Below are 18272 nucleotides of genomic sequence, written 5' to 3'. Positions count from 1 at the left end.
TCAATGCAGGCCTTGCTTTTGCTGAGAGGTGGTTAAATGCATTTCCCCATTGTTTCTGGGCTCTCTCTCTGCAGTCATTCTGTTTTCTCTCCTAAAGCCCTCAAAATCCTAACTTCCCCATTCTCACCCAAGGGCAGTTTTGCCTCACTGCCTTCTAAGGTTTCCAGTTCAAATTCAACAATCATCTTTTCAGAACCACGAATCTGCCTTTGCATCTACCCCTTGTATCTCCTAGCTATTCACAGAAGAGAAAGCATGACTTCTCCAGAGATATAGCTTTTGTTTCTTAATACCATTATATCCAGCCTTTGAAAGGACTAGTACCCACACATAGTCCATTGCTCAAGGATCTTTAATCATCCCCTTGCAATTGTCTGCTCCCTTCTTAACTAAAAACATCAGCATGGCCCTGGACAGCTGGCTCAGTGGTACAGCGTCGGCCCAGCGTGTGGATATCCCAGGTTTGATTCCAGGTCCGGGCACACAGAAGTGCCCATCTGTTTCCACACCCCTCCCTCTCTTGCTTCTCTCTCTCTCTGTCTTCTCTTCCTGCAGCCATGGCTCAATTGGAGCAAGTTGACCCCAGATGCTGAGGATGGCTCCATGTGCCTCAGGCGCTACGAAGAGCTATGTTGCTGAGCAATGGAGCAATGCCCTAGAGGAGCAGAGCATCGCCCCCTAGTGGGCTTGCAGCATGGATCCCTGTCAGGGCACATGCAGGAGTCTCTCTCTGCCTCCCATCTTGTCACTGAATAAAAAAAAATACAGGCCTGACCTGTGGTGGTGCAGTGGATAAAGCGTCGACCTGGAACTCTGAGGTCGCCGGTTCAAAACCCTGCACTTGTCCGGTCAAGGCACATATGGGAGTTGATGCTTCCTGCTCCTCCCCTTCTCTCTCTCTCTCTCTCTCTCTCTCTCTCTCTCTCTAAAAAATGAATAAAAATAAAGATAAAAAATGTCTTTAAAAAATACAAAATACAAAAAGAAAATAAACATCAGCAGACTACCCCTACCTTAACAAAAATGCACAAAATCATTTTAGCCCTGGCCAGTTGGCTCAGTGGTAAGGTGTCAGCCCGGCATGTGGAAGTCCTGGGTTCGATTCCTGGCCAAGGCACACAGGAGAAGCACCCATCTGCTTCTCCACCCTTCCCCTTCTCCTCTCTCTCTGTCTCTCTCTTCTCCTCCCGCAGCCATGGCTCCATGGGAGCAAAGCTGGCCTGACCGCTGAGGATGGTTCCATGGTGTCTGCCTCAGGTGCTAGAATAGCTCCAACTGCAGTGGAGCAACACCCCAGGGGGGGCCAAGCATCGCCCCAAGGTAGCATGTCATGTGGATTCCGGCTGGGCGCATTCAGGAGTCTGTCTGCCCCCCCTCCACCCCGACCCCCGCTTCTCACTTCGAAAAAATACAATTAAAAAAATCATTTTATTTCTATCCTTCCAATCAATGACAAATATTGAAAATAAGTGATCCACTGCCTCCATTTTCCAAATGCCCATTTGCCTGTTATCCTCTTGTACTTCAGTGTCTGACCCCATAAAATCACTGCAACTATACTTTCAAATATGACTAATAACCTTCTAGACAAATCAAATGTTCTCTCAATCTGTCTTTGACCACTAAGAAACACTTGCTATCACCAAGTAAAGCAAAAGCTAAACCCAAAAATGCTATCTTCTATATGAAGCCTCCAATCAATCATCTGTGCATCCTCATCTGCCATATACTATTTGGGCTTTGAGTGTTTGAAAGAAAAAGGCCCATGACTTACTACCTACCACCCTGTTTGGCCCATAATAAAGCTGTTTAAGTATCTTCTGAACTCAGTTCCACTAACCCCTCTGCCTTCTGACTATTCTCTTAGCTTCCATGACACCACACTATCTTGAACTTTCTTTTTTATGGCTTTCTTTTTCTTAAAGTAGTTTAATAGATACCAGTTTCTATGTAGTGATTTCATTTCTGTCAAATCTATTCACTCAGCATTTCAAAATCAGTCAAATGTTGACATGCCTTCCTCAACATATTCTCTGAAATGTGATTTCACAATCAAATCCTTATGAATCCCAATTCCATTTTTCTTGGGATACTATTACTTACTCCTTTTTTCCCCTTACTACTGGTATAAATAAAGATACAAAACCCAACTCCCCCTCTACTTTAATGAGACCACATAGCACCTCATTGCCCTCGCTGAAGTCCTGATCAAAAGCATCCATCTCCTTCAAGAAGATATCTCTGATGAAGTTAAGATGTGCATTTTTTCATTCTGCCCAAACCATACCCGCTAGAATAATGTACTATTCACTGTTTTAATAACCAAACATTTTTAAGGATCAAGAGAACACGGTGCCTATTATTTGACTATAACTTTGAGAATATAAAACTATTTTTTGTTCTAATCTGCTATAATCTAATAGGCACGTGGGTTCTCATTTCTGGCCTGAAAATCTCTGTATTTATTTCATATTCCTTTCTATTATGTCTCCTCCATGCAGATCTACCCATCATCATATATTCCATTTCTGAAATAAAAAATAAGAGCCTGACCAGGAAATGGCACAGTGGATAGAGCATCAGCCTGGGATTTTGAGGACCCAGGTTCAAAACCCAAAGGTTGCCAGCTTGAGCGCTGGCTCATCTGGCTTGAGCACAGGGTCACCAGCTTCATAGCATGACTCCACGGTCACCGGGCTTGAGCCCAAGGTCGTTGGCTTGAGCAAGGGGTACTGGCTTGGCTGGAGCCCCTCAGTCAAGGCACATATGAGAAAGCAATCAATGAACAACTAAGGTGCTGCAACTACAAATTGATGCTTCTCATCTCTCTACCTTCCTGTCAGTCTCAGTATGTCTGTCTCTTGCACACACACACAAAATAATTAAAAATAAAAGCACAAGATTTAAAAATATAGTGGCATTTTAATCAAACCACATACTGGAAAGGAGAAACCAGCATTCTCACAGACTAGTGAAAGGAGTGCATACAGGAGCAAACTGAGAGACCTAGACGGTCTTACTGCCAAAGCTAAACGTGCACACCACGGCCAGCTTCTGTACTCTTCGTGATCCGTCTCCACAAAACGTGCGCAGGTGCACCAAGAGACTGGCACCGCAATGACCGTGTTAGTATTATTTATAACGGCTCCAAACTGAAAACATGGTCATCACAGCTTCGGGGTAACAGCTATGAGAACGAACTACTCTGCAGTGGAAAAGCACGGGTCAGTATCAGACAGACTAGACAGCCAAAAGACCACATATACATGATGCCACTGACATAAAGTTCAAAAACAGGGAAACTACAGTACGGTGACAGGGTTCAGCATAGTGCTGACCTCTGGGAAGGCTGAACAGGTGTGACGACTGCAAGGGAAAATGAGGGGGTCTCTCCGGGTGCCAGTAACAATAACAGTCTAGTCCTTGACCTGGTTGGTTGTTTCAGATTTCACTACTTTGCAGTAAGTCATACAGCTACATTCTTAAGATTTATACACGTTTCTGAATGTCCATTATAACTTAATTTTTTTTACAAAACCTAACTGGAACAAGATGAAGCATATATCTAAGTAAATATTTATAAGTCATCTTTTATAGTATATGTCACTCATAAAACATTGGTCTCTGAAAGGACATAATTCTGTATTCTTCTGACTTCAACACGCTTAAAGAAAAAGTAGTAAGGGTAATCTTATGTCTGGATATGCAGTGAATTCACTAAATTATGCAAGCTCTAAAATAAAATATTCCCTAATACTTGATATTTGATACCTCAGGAACTCAGTTTCTCTGTATGCCAGTTTCTTCATTTGTAAACCAGACTAAAATAAGTGCACCAAATCCATGATCTTCAATTCCTAGATCTGTTTTAGGTAAAGCTGCCCAGTTCCAGGAACAGAAAGTTTTCTAACGAATAGATATTTAAGTGCCCTCTTAAAGACAAACACTGCAAAACTAACATAACTGAAAAATATAGAAATAGACTGAATTCCAGTTTGTTAATTCCATGGGGGAAGGGGAGTGAATTTTAATTTACTCAAACTGTGATAAAGCACAAAATTTTAAAATAAAATAAACTTTATATAAATGACACCTAATCATTATCCCAACCATTACTGCCTTAATTTTACAAAAGACCTAACAAGATATATAAGCAGTTATCTTTTGATATATAGCCATTGACTTCCAATAAAATAAAATTTAATATATTTTACACTGCTGCTGCTTACTCAGGTAAACTAAACTGAAATGACCACTGGGAAAGAAAAACAATCTTTTCTTTTTTCAGATTTCAAACCATGCCCCTTTGATACAATAACAATGTTTAAAATTACTGGTTTAAATAACCCTTTTTTAAGTAAAATAAAAATCTTAAGGGGGGGAGAGAGAGAAAGAGAGAGAAGGCTTAAAATTCACTTACTTAACTTCAGCTAATAATTCCAAATTCTAACAATCAGTATCTGTAGCTAATTGATAAATAGCTACTAATGACCCGAACTATAGTTTTCACTCATAAGCATCAAAAGTGTCATTAAAAATGATAAATTTAATATCATGCTGCCTACAAGCTAATGACTTTAAAGGGTGCCACTTTCCTGAGAACATTAAGATTATAATATTTTTCTATTCTGCATTATCACCCAAACAGTATGTAAATTTATCTAATACTACATTTAAGTTAATTTTTTTCTCAGGCTTTTATGTCTAATATAATCTATATTAATAATCACAAACTTTCAAAAACTGAAATGCAGTGTTAAAAGGTTAACATTTCAGCTACCGACTCTTAACAAATATGAAAGCTTGCTTCTTCCTCTCAAAACACACACACTATGCATATCATAGTCTGGTGTCACATATAGCTGAACTTATCCTGAGGTACCTTTCACTCAGATAAAGGCAGTCCCCACCTTCTGATGCATCTGTCTGGGATGGTGTTCAAAACTTGCTTCCTTGCCAAACATTATTTGCCCATTTTTTCATCTCAGTTAATCTCATCGCCATCTATCTAGTTCCTCAAGCCAGGAACCTGACGGTCATTTTTGACATCTTTCCTTTAACATCCAACCCACCATGAGGTTGTCATTCCCTGTCCATTCCCACCTCCTCGTTCTGTGTCTATATCAAATCCAACTACACTTAGACACACCTACCCTTGCCTTCATCTCTACATATGCTTCCCTAGTCTAGCTACCACTGTGTCTTATTTCAACAACTGTATGTAGTAGTACAACGTTTTTGCTCTCACTATTGCTTTCTACAATCCATCCTCAAAGTAAAACTTTTAAAATTTAAATTAAAGTGTTACTCCTGCCTGACCTGTGGTGGCGCAGTGGATAAAGCGTCGACCTGGAAATGCTGAGGTCGCCGGTTCGAAACCCTGGGCTTGCCTGGTCAAGGCACATATGGGAGTTGATGCTTCCTGCTCTTCCCCCCTTCTCTCTCTCTCTCCTTTCTAAAATGAATTAAAAAAAAATTAAAGTGTCACTCCTTTGCTTCAAAATCTTTTATGACTGCAATGTCCTTAGTAAAACCCAAGTCTCTGACATGTCCTGCAATGCTCTATATAGTCTGTTCCTCTGCCTATCTGGTTTCACCTTCCCTGGTTTGCTTCTGTTATTATGTTCCTCCCACCCCGAACTTCTTTCATTACTTCCAACATAACAAGTAGTTCTTGCCTTCACACATATTTTTCTCTTCCAGAATACTTTGTCTGGTTTCTTCTTCTTTATGTCTTTTTTTCTTTCTTTTTTTTTTTTTTTACAGAGAGAGGGATAGACAGAGACAGAGAGATGAGAAGCATCAATCATAAATTTTTCGTTGCAGGTTGCAACACCCTAGTTGTTCATTGATTGCTTTCTCATATGTGCCTTGACCGCGGGCCTTCAGCAGATTGAGTAACCCCTTGCTCGAGCCAGCAACCTTGGGCTCAAGCTGGTGAGCTTTTGTTCAAACCAGATGAGCCTGCGCTCAAGCTGGCGACCTCAGGGTCTCGAACCTGGGTCTTCCGCATCCCAGTCGGACGCTCTATCCACTGTGCCACCGCCTGGTCAGGCTTCTTTATGTCTTGACATAAATAGCACCACCAGGCCTTTTCTCAGCACACAATCTAAAATTCTGCCAGTTTTTCTCTTCCACAGCACCCTGTTCTCTTTCTTTATTGGATTCATCACAAGTTGAATTTTACATTTTTTCATTTACTTATTATCAACATGCACTGTTACAACTGTAGATTCTACACAGGCAGACAGAGTTCATGTCAAATAAATGCTACATTATATATAGTAAGTTAATAAATAACTGGATCACTTAATGAATCTTTTTAATGAATGAATGGATGTGAATGGCCTGGAAGTCCAAGGACAAATTAGAGCTGCAAGTAGTGTCCCTTTCTCTAGATCTCCTATTGTCCCTTATCAGCTACTTAAAGGAGAGCAAAAAGTGTTCCTGTTGATACAATACAGGGGAATGTCAGGAAGTTGTCAAATAAGTGACACAAATAATAATGCTATGATTTCATGGGAAGGAGAAGTCCTTAAGGGTTACAATGATGCTTTTAATCACAAGATAAAATTTGACCCGAGTATTCGCAGACGGGCAAAATTCAGAGGTGGAATGCAGAAGAGTGAAGTCCAAGTAAGGAAGTAAACAGATACAATGTGTTAGAAAGTAGCTATAAAATGAAATGTGGCAACTTGTATTTACAAAACAAGTAAGTGAAAAAGCTAAATCTATCAAGTAAGAAATCTATGCTGTGTTGACATGTTAATCATGCTAAGACCACAACTATAAAATATTTAAAAGTTTACAATAAAATCATTCTATCTCCCCGATGTCCATAAATCTGTTCAGATTCCGATCTTTGGCTTTTAAAGTTTTCAAACATTTATGACAACATGCTCTAATAATTAGTTTTCATAATTCATGTTCACTCTGGATCAACTGTCAGGTATTCTTACCTACATTCTTTATTCTCTACACTGATACCTAACGAAACAGCCTCAGTAGATCTATTAAGTTCAGTCATACTTACTTTTCCTTTAGACTCTGATTGTTCCAGGATTTCATCTTTCTCAAAGTATTTAGTTGACTTTTCTTCTACTACATTTACATCAGTGATTACCACTCTAACCCTTTAGAAAATCTAAAGTGTTCACATGTACCAAAGTTTTTATTTTACAATTGATAGAAGCTTCGCTAGATTCACCTTTAAATCTGTACACTTCAGTTCCTGCCTCTTAAATGTATACATTAAGCCCCTCCCTTCAGTTCTATCTTGTTCCCATTGGTGAAGTGCCATCGTCTAGTTCAAACCTTAGGTCTGACCTGTGGTGGCGCAGTGGATAAAGCGTCGACCTGGAATGCTGAGGTTGCTAGTTCAAAACCCTGGGCTTGCCTGGTCAAGGCACATATGGGAGTTGATGCTTCCTGCTCCTCCCCCTGTTCTCTCTCTCTCTTTCCTCTCTTTCTCTCTCTCTCTCTCTCTCCCCAATAAAAATGGATAAATAAAATCTTTAAAAAAAAAAGGAAGTTTTTTTAAAAAAACCTTATAGAAGGCATTCACTTACATTAGATAAGGGTTTTGGATTTAAAAGTGTCTAAAGATACCTTGATTTCATTAATCTCATCTTGTCTTGGGCTTTTCAATAGACAACACTGTTTCTTATCTTTATTCATTTCTGCCCACTTGAGGTTCTTCTTTTAAAAAATGTTCTTTTCAGGTAAGACCAACTACATATACCACTATTTGTTTCAAAATCTTTGTCTTTTCTTACACTTCAATCCAAATATAATTTTTGCATTTTCAGAGGGCAGACTTCATGGAATACATAGAATCACAGAATTGTAAAACTGGAGAAAATTAAGGTTCAGAGTTTAACAAACTTTTTAAAAAAGATTTTATTCATTTTAGAAAGGGGGTAAAGAGAGAGAGATAAGGGGAAGAGCAGAAAACATCAATTCCCATATGTGCCTTGACCAGGCAAGCCAGGGGTTTTGAGCCAGCAACCTTAGCACTTTAGGTCGACACTTTATCCACTGTGCCACCACAGGTCAGGCCCAGAGGTTAAGAAACTTAACTACAGCCCTGGCAGACTGGCTCGGTTGTTTAGAGTGTCATTCCCATGAGCCAGAGTTGTGGGTTTGATCCCGGGTAGGAACACATGCACATGTAGAAGTCAACCAATGCATGCATGGATAGGTGGAGCAACAAACTGGTGTTTCTCTCTCTCTCTCAAATAAATCAATAAATAAAATCTTTATAAAAAAAAAAAAAAGAACCTTGACTATAGCTACATAGTGTGGGGGTCAGGCGCATCTCCCAGGGACTAGCCACCCTGGCATGCACATTATTTAGAGCTGAAAACAAACCTAACAAATTCAGGCAGAGTTTTTTACTTTCCTTCTTTGAGATTCAGATAGAAAAGCCTCCAGGAAGGGAGCCTTAGCATAAACCCCTTAGCATATTCACTTTAGCACATATGAATTAAATATGGATAGACAAGCAAGATCCATGCAAAAATCTGATCACTAGACTCCCCTCTGTCCCACTGTTTGAGTTGCCTAGAAAGAATGTTTGCCACTTTCTGGGCTACCTGTGAATTGCCCATTTCCCCTTTGAAATCCCAGGCGCTTCCCTCCCCCAATCCCTTTCTCCTTTGTCCCAAATGACACATTTACCTAAACTGCCTCACTGTATTTGGAAATTTTCATGCTTAAGACTTTCCTATGTGCTCATATTAAAATTTGATTTTCTTAGGTTCACCTGCCATCTGTTGTTTGAATTATTTGACCAGCCACAAGAACCAAAGAGGTAAGGGGAAAGTTTCCCCAACCTCATCAAAAGCTAGTCAAGTGACAACGTCCTAATTCTCTCTAATCAGCACTCCTTCCAAGTCAAGGAGGCCTTAATGGTTACACCAGCAGTGGGGTTTTCTCCCTAATGCTATTTCCTATGTCCTTAGGACATCATCTTTTTCTAGTTAATCACCAGGTTGTCCTTTTCCAACTCTACAACAGCCACTCTCTTAAAACTTTTCAAGGATGACAAAGACACCAGACCCAAATCTGGGAAGCAACCTTTTCCCCAGAGCATTACACGTCTGTATTACCTGACCTGTAATTTGCAGGAAACTTCTCAAGGACTAAGACTTACCAATAATACTCTGTAGTCATTGGAGCAATTTAACATGAAGCGTCAAAGCAACAGAAACAGAATAGTCTTGGAAGATAAACAGGCTTAACTGGCTTGGAGCAATAGATATAGCCAACTTAAACAAACACTTATAAGTTACCTATCATATAGAAGGCTCTTGCTGCCTGCTATCAGCAGAACATTACATTTAAATTCAAGTTCTGTAAATCCAACTGAAAAGAAGAAACACTAGTGTTCATCCCTGTGCATTACACACACACAAAACACTGCAATGTGGAATCCCCCTTAAGTTCACCTTCTATACATTGCTGTGTTTGCAGAACTAGGGGTTCTTTTACAAAGTTACCCGTACAATTATGCAGAGCTGAGCAGACTAACATTACACAAGACAAGCCCTCTCTTCTGTGCAAGATCCTAACTGGTTAAGTAGAACTGGAGATTTGAAATCAGAGGCAAAAAAGGTGAAAAGTAGCATGCAAAACTGGAAGACAATTTAGTCGATTTTATTAGAAAAGACAAACTTTATTTAATACGGGGGATTTGCGAGGTAGTTAGTTATGAGTATTCCACATCAATGAAAGGGACATGAGCGTCAACTCCCAGACTCCCAAGAAAGTAACCGTGTAACACTGTGAATGTCACAATTTAAAAAAAAGAAAAAGTTGTCTACTTTGTTCCGAAAAGTTTTGTTTTTCTTAAAAGGAAAAAAAAAAAGGCAAAACAAAACCAAAAAAGGAACAAACAGAAACCACTTGAGCTGGCGGCTGCGACACGCCAGTAAGACAGCCAGGCTTTCCGGGTCGAGCTTGGCTCCGGGATGGATGTCCACAGAGAGCCCAGGAACCTCCCAGCACGTCCCACCCCCCGGGCCGGGGCGCCCCGCTGCAGACGTGGAGAAGCTCAGCCTGCGGGCGAAGGCGCGTACGAGGGAGACGGCGAGGTCGTCACCCGCCAGGCCGGGGCTGGGGGGGCGCCGGGGGGCGCCCCGGGCTCCGGGGCACCGGGCACTCGCGCGGGACGCCCTGTCCTGAGTCACGGGAACCAGAAAGCGGGCGGGCGGGGGCAGAGGCTGCAGGATGGAGGGAAGCCCGGCTCTCGGGAGGGACCGGGAGGCCCCGACCGACCGACCAACCGACCTCGCGCGGGGCGGGGACGGGGAGCCCTGCCCAGCCTTGCCCGCACCTCGTCCCTGCGCAACAGGCGCGGCCGGCGGGTCCCGACCCCGACCCCGGGGCTGCGGGCTGCAGGGCGGGGGCAGCAGCCCGCAGCCATGACAGGCGCGGGGCGGGCCGCGGGCGGGCTGGGCCGCACGTGCGGGCAGCGCCCCCTCCCCGGCCTCCTGGCGCCCGTCCCCGTCCCGGGCGCGGCCCCGCCGGCCCCGGCCCCCCACCCCCACGCCGGCCGAGGGGTGGCGGCACGTACTCACCGCAGCCCGCTGGCTCTCGGGCTTCGCCATGACGGAGGCGCCCCCGCCGCCCCTCGCCTCCGCGGAGACTGACACGCGCGGCTGGCCGGGCGGGGGCGACCCCCGGCTGACACCACCCGCCCCCGCCTCTCCCCACCAGTTGAGCAGCGGCCGCCGCCGGCGCGGGGTCCCCGGGCTTCCTCCCCTCGCCTGGGGTGGCGGGTGGCAGCGACGGGCGGCGGCGACACTTACCGGCGGCGCGCGGCCAGGCCCCCCTGTCAGCGCGGGGCCGGGCGGGAGAGGAGGGCGGAGTGCAGGGGCGCCGCCTCCCCCGCGCCGCCACGCACCCGCCTGATTGGCCCAGTGCACTCCCCCGGCGCGACCCCACCAGCCCCTGCGAGCGGCACTCCGGCAGCACCGGCGCCTCATTTGCATATTTGTGCCCGTGCCGCTGATTGGCCCGCACTCCGAGGGGCGGCCGTGACCGCTGCAGCTCCCGCCGGTGTTCTAGCGGAGTCGGGCGACCCGGGAGGGAGGATCCCCTCCGCCGCTCCCCTCCCCTCCCGGCCCGGCCCAGCCCGACCTGAGACGGAGGGCGGGCGGCGGGAGGCGGGGTCGCCGCCCTGCTCCAACATGGCCCCGCCGCGTCGCCGACCCAATCGCTGGAGTGGTTACTCCGGGAGCCCCGGTGGCCTCGGGGCGGGGAAGCGTGGGCGCCGGGCGCCCTCTGGCCGGAGCGCGGGGCAGTGCAGCGGCCCGGACTGCCCTGGCCGCCCCGCCGCGGCCGCCACGTCAGGCCGCGCCCTCCGGGCGGCCTCTCCCCTGCCCGCGGCCCCGCCGCCACGTCAGGCCCGGCAGGCACAGCCCGGCCCGAGCTGACCGGTGGCGTGGTTGGCGCCGAGGTCACTCACGCGCTGGGCAGCTCTGCTGTTGAACCACGAGGGCATCCAGAGCCTCGCTTTTCCCACGGCCGTGGATGCGGCCCCACGTTGTCCTTTCTCTCGGGGACCCCAGAGACACGCCTGTGCGATGAGTTCGGGAGTGAGGACAGTGCCGCTGCCGCGGGGATGCGGCGATTCAGTCCAGGTGTCCGGCACCTGCCGTGCCCAGGCGCCAGGCACAGGGAACACCCAGCCCAGGTCCTGACGTGGAGACCGCGTGCAGCTCAAGTGCTGGAAGCTGGGGGCCGGCACCTTGTCTTCCTGGTGTTCGGGCCCACTTCCTAAATTGCACAGTTATGAAAGCAGAGAAAGAACAAATGAAAAAAAATAAACAACCATTGGGAGAGAGCAACACTGGTCTAGGAGTAAGAGGTGCACAGGAAAACCACTGTCCTATGAAAGCGTGTGGACACCTGGGTTCTCTCTCCCTGTCACTAATCACCTAAGTGACCTACATTAAATCATCACGTGCCCCAGGGCCTCGGTTTCCCCTTCCGTAAAATTAAGGGACAGGGCACATTTTCTAAAAGCCTTCCAGCTCTAAAATTCTATGCATCTATCAGGCCCTGAACTGGCTTTAATACCCAATTAAAACTTGAAAATGCGCCTGACCAGGCGGTGGCGCAGTGGATAGAGCGTCGGACTGGGATGCAAAAGGACCCAGGTTCGAGACCCCGAGGTTGCCAGCTTGAGTGTGGGCTCATCTGGTTTGAGCAAAAAGCTCACCAGCTTGGACCCAAGGTCACTGGCTCGAGTGGGGGGTTACTCAGTCTGCTGAAGGTCCGCGGTCATGGCACATATGAGAAAGCAATCAATGAACAACTATGGTGTCACAACGAAAAACTGAAGATTGATGCTTCTCATCTCTCTCCCTTCCTGTCTGTCTGTCCCTGTCTATCCCTCTATCTGACTCTCTCTCTGTTCCTATACAAAAAAATTAAAAAAAAACAAACAAAAAAAAACTTGAAAATGCATATTAGCATGAGAGAGACAAAATAATGGAATGCCAGAACTTCAATCAGCCTACCTTAAGTTTGTTTGGAACTATTCACCGTTTTAAATCCAGCCTAGGCAGTATTGAACATTCACCTTACAGTTGACAAATCTCTTGAATTTCTGCCTCCACAAAGAAGCCTACAGTAGCGTTGCTGTGCTTGTTTATGCCTGACCAGAATGGAAGGGCTGCCGTATACAGTGTAGTTGCCAAGTACTGTCATTCTTTCTATTCCCCATGAAGGCCCTGTGGAGTAGATGACACAACTCTATTTAACTGAGATAGAGAAAAGGCTGGGAGGAAACCCTGCTGAGTGGGAAGTTACAATTACAGCCTTGATTCCCCCTCCAGGATACTTAATAACAACCACTTACCAGGGGAAGAATGCACAGAAACAGCTCAGCTACACTGCTTATTTAAATACTGCTTTAGTTTGCAAATTTAACCTGTTGAGTCAAATGGAAGGCCAGAAACATCTCATTAATCTAGCTTCCTAAGAAAAGAAGCTCTCCCGTTGAAATGAAATCTTTTGCTACTTTACAGAGCTTTTCTCCCCAAGAAAACTAATGTTTCGTGAATTCAGCCTTTTGGAAATTACTTAAAGTTGGTGATTAAAGATCATCATTACCATTATCAGCACTGTTATGTGCCATTATGACCAATGAGTACCCTCTAAAGTATGTAGATCTATAATATTTGTCCCCCATAATAAATGGCCTCCAGAATGCTCTTTTTATTTTAAACTTGTATCTGGTTTTATGTTTTGTTTTTTTTGTGTGTGTGTCTCTTTCATCACTACTGGGCTGACACTTCTCCATTTTTCTACCTAACAACTTTCTTTCCTATTTTTTTGATGTTTCTATTCTACTGTGAACTGAGATACAGATAAACTTCTATTAGTTGAGACTGCAGGTTTTAAGTGAAGATTTTCTGTGGGGATCACCTGTGGGTTAAGGACATGGATTTTTGAGACATCTATTTTGACTGTTCAGTGACTGGTTTTCACTTATTTCTTGAATCTTAGTGGTATTCTTGGTAAGTGGGGTTTGGTTTCTGGATATATGCTCTCTAGAGAAGCTATTGCAAAGGATGGCTCTAAATCCCGTAATTTATGAGCTGGGTCAGTAAATACTACCCTTTGAAATTTAAATGGACAAGAATCAATATCATCACTATCAAAATCTAGCAACACTGACCTAGTTTTCCACCAAGCAACGGAATATCCATAACCAGGGGGTAGCAATGCTCTCCAGGTCCCTAGAAAACCTGTGCTATGACAGAGAATGGTTCACACCCGGAATGAAGCATTCACAAGAATATCCAATAGGTACCATTTGCTGACATCTGACAAGTCCCAGGCACTGTGTTAAGGGCTTGTACTTGGTATGTATTTCATTTTGCCTTCACACCCACTCTATAAGAAAAGGATTCCTTTTTCCCACTTTATAGATGGAAAAGGGGCCCAAATTGTGCCCTGGTTACATAATCATTCATTGGCAGAGATAGGATTCAAACTTAGAACTGATTGGACCTAAAGTCCATAACTCTTAACCATTTTCCTACATCCCTTTCTTCAGCCTTAGTTTCCAACTCCATGTTTATCAAGCAACCTTTTAGTAATTAATTTGGCACCATGTAAAGGGAAACTCCATGCACAGGCATTTTAATTGAGGTCACCAAAGGAAAAAAAAAAAGGAATATCCCAAAATGTATACCTCAAACTTAGCATTTTGCAAGTTTGAGGAATATGAACTAATGTTCCGATACATGTTCAGTTTGGGGAAAAACTGGTACAATCAAGACCCTAAGACTGTAAAACAAAAGATTAGACTCTACCAAAGGGAGACCTGCAGAAGTGATGCCCACATAATAGTCAAATTAACCTTGAAAAAAGAACAAAGTTGGAGAACTCACACTTCCTGATTTCAAAACTTACTACAATACTCCAGTAATCAAGACAGTGTGGTGCTAACATAAGGATAGACATATAATATATAATAGATCGTTGCAATAGAATTGAGAGTCCAGAAATGAACCTTTAATTTATGGTTAATTGATTTTCAACAAGTGTACCAAGATATTTAAATCAGGAAAGACAAGTGGATATACAAATGCTGGAGAAAGCAGCTGAGCTTCTACCTCACACCATACACAATAAATCAAAGGTGGTCACAGCCCTAATGTAAGAGATAAAAACTACAAAAGTCTAAGAAGAAATCACAGGAGCAAATCCTCAGGATCTTGAGTTAGGCAATGGTTTCATTCATGTGACACTGTCTAAGAAAATGTAAGTAGCCTGACCAGGTTGTGGCACAGTAGATAGAGCATTGGGCTGGGACACAGAGGACCTAGGTTTGAAACCCCGAGCTCGCTGGCTTAAACAGAGGATTGCTTGCTCTGCAGTAGCCTCCCAGTCAAGGCACGTATGAGAGCAATCAATGGACAACTAAGGTGCCACAATGAAGAATTGATGTTTCTCATCTCTCTTTTCTGTCTGTCTGTCTCTATCTGTACTTCTCTCTCTCTCCCTCTCTCTCTCTCTCTCTATCACTGAAAAGAAACCAAAAACCAAAAAGTAACTAAATTGAACTTCATGAAAATTTAAGACTTTTTCTCAAGTAACCAAAGGGAAAACATCAGTAAGTTGAATATCAAAACAGAAAAAAAAAAACTTTTTGTGCTTCAAAGGATACCATTAAGAAAGTGCAAAGAAAGACACCCACAGAGAGACAGATAATATTTGCAAATCAGATATCTGATAAGAATCTAGTAACTCAGCGAAGAACATAGGTTCTTTAGACAACAGGAGTGCAGGATATCACTAGAAAGCTCTTTAGCCTTCCTTTTCAGGCTCTTGTACAAGCAAACAGTAGAGGGAACTAGGTAAGCTTTCATCTGTAGCTTAAAGCACCTCAAAGATCATTCAAAAGCATGTTCAGCTCTGTTTTCAAATCTAAAGGCTGCTGATAATAACAACAGCCAAAGCAGCCGGTCCTTACTCTCTTCCTCTTAGACCTATTTAATCAGGGACAGATCTTAGAGTCTCTAAGTCTTATCTGGGTTGATCCCTCTGCTCTTAGCCAAAATGTACTTCAAAGCATGATCCTACTTGACAGTTCAAATCTTCCACTGTTCTGCTTTTATAAACAGTTGCTTGTCCTGATCTTAAAAGGTCTTCAGGAAAAAGAGGTTTTGCTGTTGACCTTGATAAGACACCCCCCTGAGCATCTCATTCCGTCTCTTTCTGCCTCTGCTTCTCTTTGCCTCGTGCAAGCACTCCTGGAGAAGTCACAATCGAAATCGGGTCTGGAGGGATCAAATGCATGACATTTATGGAATCAATGCATTCACAAATATTTAACAAGTATCTGTGATGTGTAAAGTGCTGGGTTCTGGGACTACAACATTGAACAAGATAGGCAGGGTCCTTCGGCCTCATGGCAAATTAGTTTGTGAAGTAAATGCCCACTAATTCATTATTTTGGTAATGACCTTAATTTGCAGGTGGTGTGATGTGATTGTTGTGCTTTAAAAAAACCATGTATACCATCTAGCCCTACGAACGGATGGAAACTAGAGACACGTATTTTTCTAATCAACTGGTTTGTTTTATAGGCATCAGGGGCCTCTTATTTTAAGAAAAACTCATCCTGGTGCCATTTAAATCCATCTTGCCTTGTTTAAGCTTCAGAGAGAGGGGGGGGGATTACACCAGGTTTCCTCTGAATATTTGACTTTTTTCCTCGTTAGTTATAGGCATAAATATAACTTCAGTCACTATCTTTTCCTGCTTCCATTGTGCAGGTTTCAAACTCCTACTTACATCTTGGAAAGAGCTTTGAAAACTCATATATTATTGTTAGGAATAATACAAATCCTTTAGCAACTACCATAGCCTTGTATTTATTTATTTTTTAAGAATTGGGTGAGTTTTTCCTTGTCTGATATGGACTACTTAAGAAGGACTGTTGTCCTGGGTTCAATTCCTGATCAGGGCACACAGGAGAAGCGCCCATCTGCTTCTCCACCCTTCCCCCTCTCCTTTCTCTCTGTTTCTCTCTTCCCCTCCTGCAGCCAAGGCTCCATTGGAGCAAAGTTTGCTGGCCACTGAAGGAGGCTCCATGGCCTCTGCCTCAGGCGCTACAATGGCTCCAGTTGCAACGAAGCAACGCCCCAGATAGGCTGAGCATCGCCCCCTGGTGGGCATAAGGGGTGGATCCCGGTCAGGCACATGTGGGAGTCTGTCTGTCTGCCTAACCACCCCCCACCCCACTTCTCACTTCGGGGACACACACACACACACACACACACACACACAACTGTTAGGGCCATCTTTTAAAACATTCCCATTTGATTAGGATATATCATCTCTTATGTAAAAGCATTTGGGGATTATTGGACTGCTTGGACATTTTGGTTGAGAAGGCATACTAATTATAGTTTTTTCTTTGCACGGAATTCCACGGTTTGTTTCATAGAGGATGAGTCCCAACATGCCAAACCAGGGAAATTAACACTAGGTCATATGATTTAAATTTAAGAGCAGAGGGACCTTAGAAAGTTTTGCTGAAAATAAATCATTCTAGCTTTTTTCCCCTCTGCTTACCGTTACATGTTAAGCAGTTTGTGACTTTGCACAATTTCAGCAGAAGCTTTCCTTGAAAACAAGAAAAGGAGCAGGGTCTGTGTTTCTGGGAACAAGAAGATCACAGAAATATTTACGCCTCCGACAGACATAGGTTTGATTCTCCCACATGATAGCTATTTCACGGACAGTTTCCACATCCCGGAAAGTTTGGTTAGGGAGAAACCTCAAGAATAGCATGGGCCCTGGCCGGTTGGCTCAGCGGTAGAGCGTCGGCCTAGCGTGTGGAGGACCCGGGTTCGATTCCCAGCCAGGGCACACAGGAGAAGCGCCCATTTGCTTCTCCACCCCTCCGCCGCGCTTTCCTCTCTGTCTCTCTCTTCCCCTCCCACAGCCAAGGCTCCATTGGAGCAAAGATGGCCCGGGCGCTGGGGATGGCTCTGTGGCCTCTGCCCCAGGTGCTAGAGTGGCTCTGGTCGCAACATGGCGACGCCCAGGATGGGCAGATTATCGCCCCCTGGTGGGCAGAGCGTCGTCCCTGGTGGGCGTGCCGGGTGGATCCCGGTCAGGCTCATGCGGGAGTCTGTCTGACTGTCTCTCCCCATTTCCAGCTTCAGAAAAAATGAAAAAAAAAAAAAAAAAAAAAAAAAAAGAATAGTATGTCGGAGACCTGAATGTCTTCCAAAAATGAGGCCAGTTCTGCCACCCCGATAGGCTGTGTGCAAGTGACGGGTGGCAACAAGATAAAAGACGGAAGAATTAGGCCAAGTCCTCTGCATATCAAATTTATCATTGATTCCCATTCCCCGTGTTTGTGGTTTATCTCGGTATCACGTAGGACTGCCTAACTTTTTCTCACCATCAGCTGTGTGGGCTGTTCTCGTGGACCCTTTTTGTCCAGCAACTAGTGGCTACTTCTGTTTCTCCTTTCCAGAGGGCACACCACTTGGTAAGAACACACTGAGTAGCTGGTGTAAACTCCACGGGCCATCGGCTCGCACTTGCTCACTCCGTGCCCCTCCCATTTCTCAATAAATGAAAGTGACTGCAGTCTCTTCTGTTCCTCCAACACCACCCGTCCCCCGTCTCCAGACCTGTTCACCTTCTACTCCTTATGCCTTATCACTGGCTCCTTTGGACCTTGTAAAAAATGCCTGCTCAGAGAGCCTTGACCCGTAATTACTGTTGATTTC

General features: G+C 44.6%; 1 protein-coding gene across 9 annotated transcripts in view; it reads right to left on the bottom strand.

Annotated features, from left to right (window-relative positions):
- CHD9 (chromodomain helicase DNA binding protein 9) overlaps positions 1-18272 on the bottom strand; it is a 173477-nt gene that overhangs the window by 108611 nt on the left and 46594 nt on the right. For 6 of the 9 annotated variants that reach the window (XM_066242903.1, XM_066242911.1, XM_066242912.1 and 3 more), the window contains exon 1: positions 10581-10802. The exons of 1 other annotated variant lie outside the window; for it this stretch is intronic. The gene's annotated coding sequence lies outside the window, so the exon portion shown is untranslated. 2 more of the 9 variants (XM_066242906.1, XM_066242907.1) reach the window with 2 other exon arrangements.

This window comes from Saccopteryx bilineata, chromosome 9 (genome assembly GCF_036850765.1).
Source record: "Saccopteryx bilineata isolate mSacBil1 chromosome 9, mSacBil1_pri_phased_curated, whole genome shotgun sequence".
Classification (NCBI taxonomy): domain Eukaryota; kingdom Metazoa; phylum Chordata; class Mammalia; order Chiroptera; family Emballonuridae; genus Saccopteryx; species Saccopteryx bilineata.
This window is presented reverse-complemented; position numbering and strand designations above follow the sequence as displayed.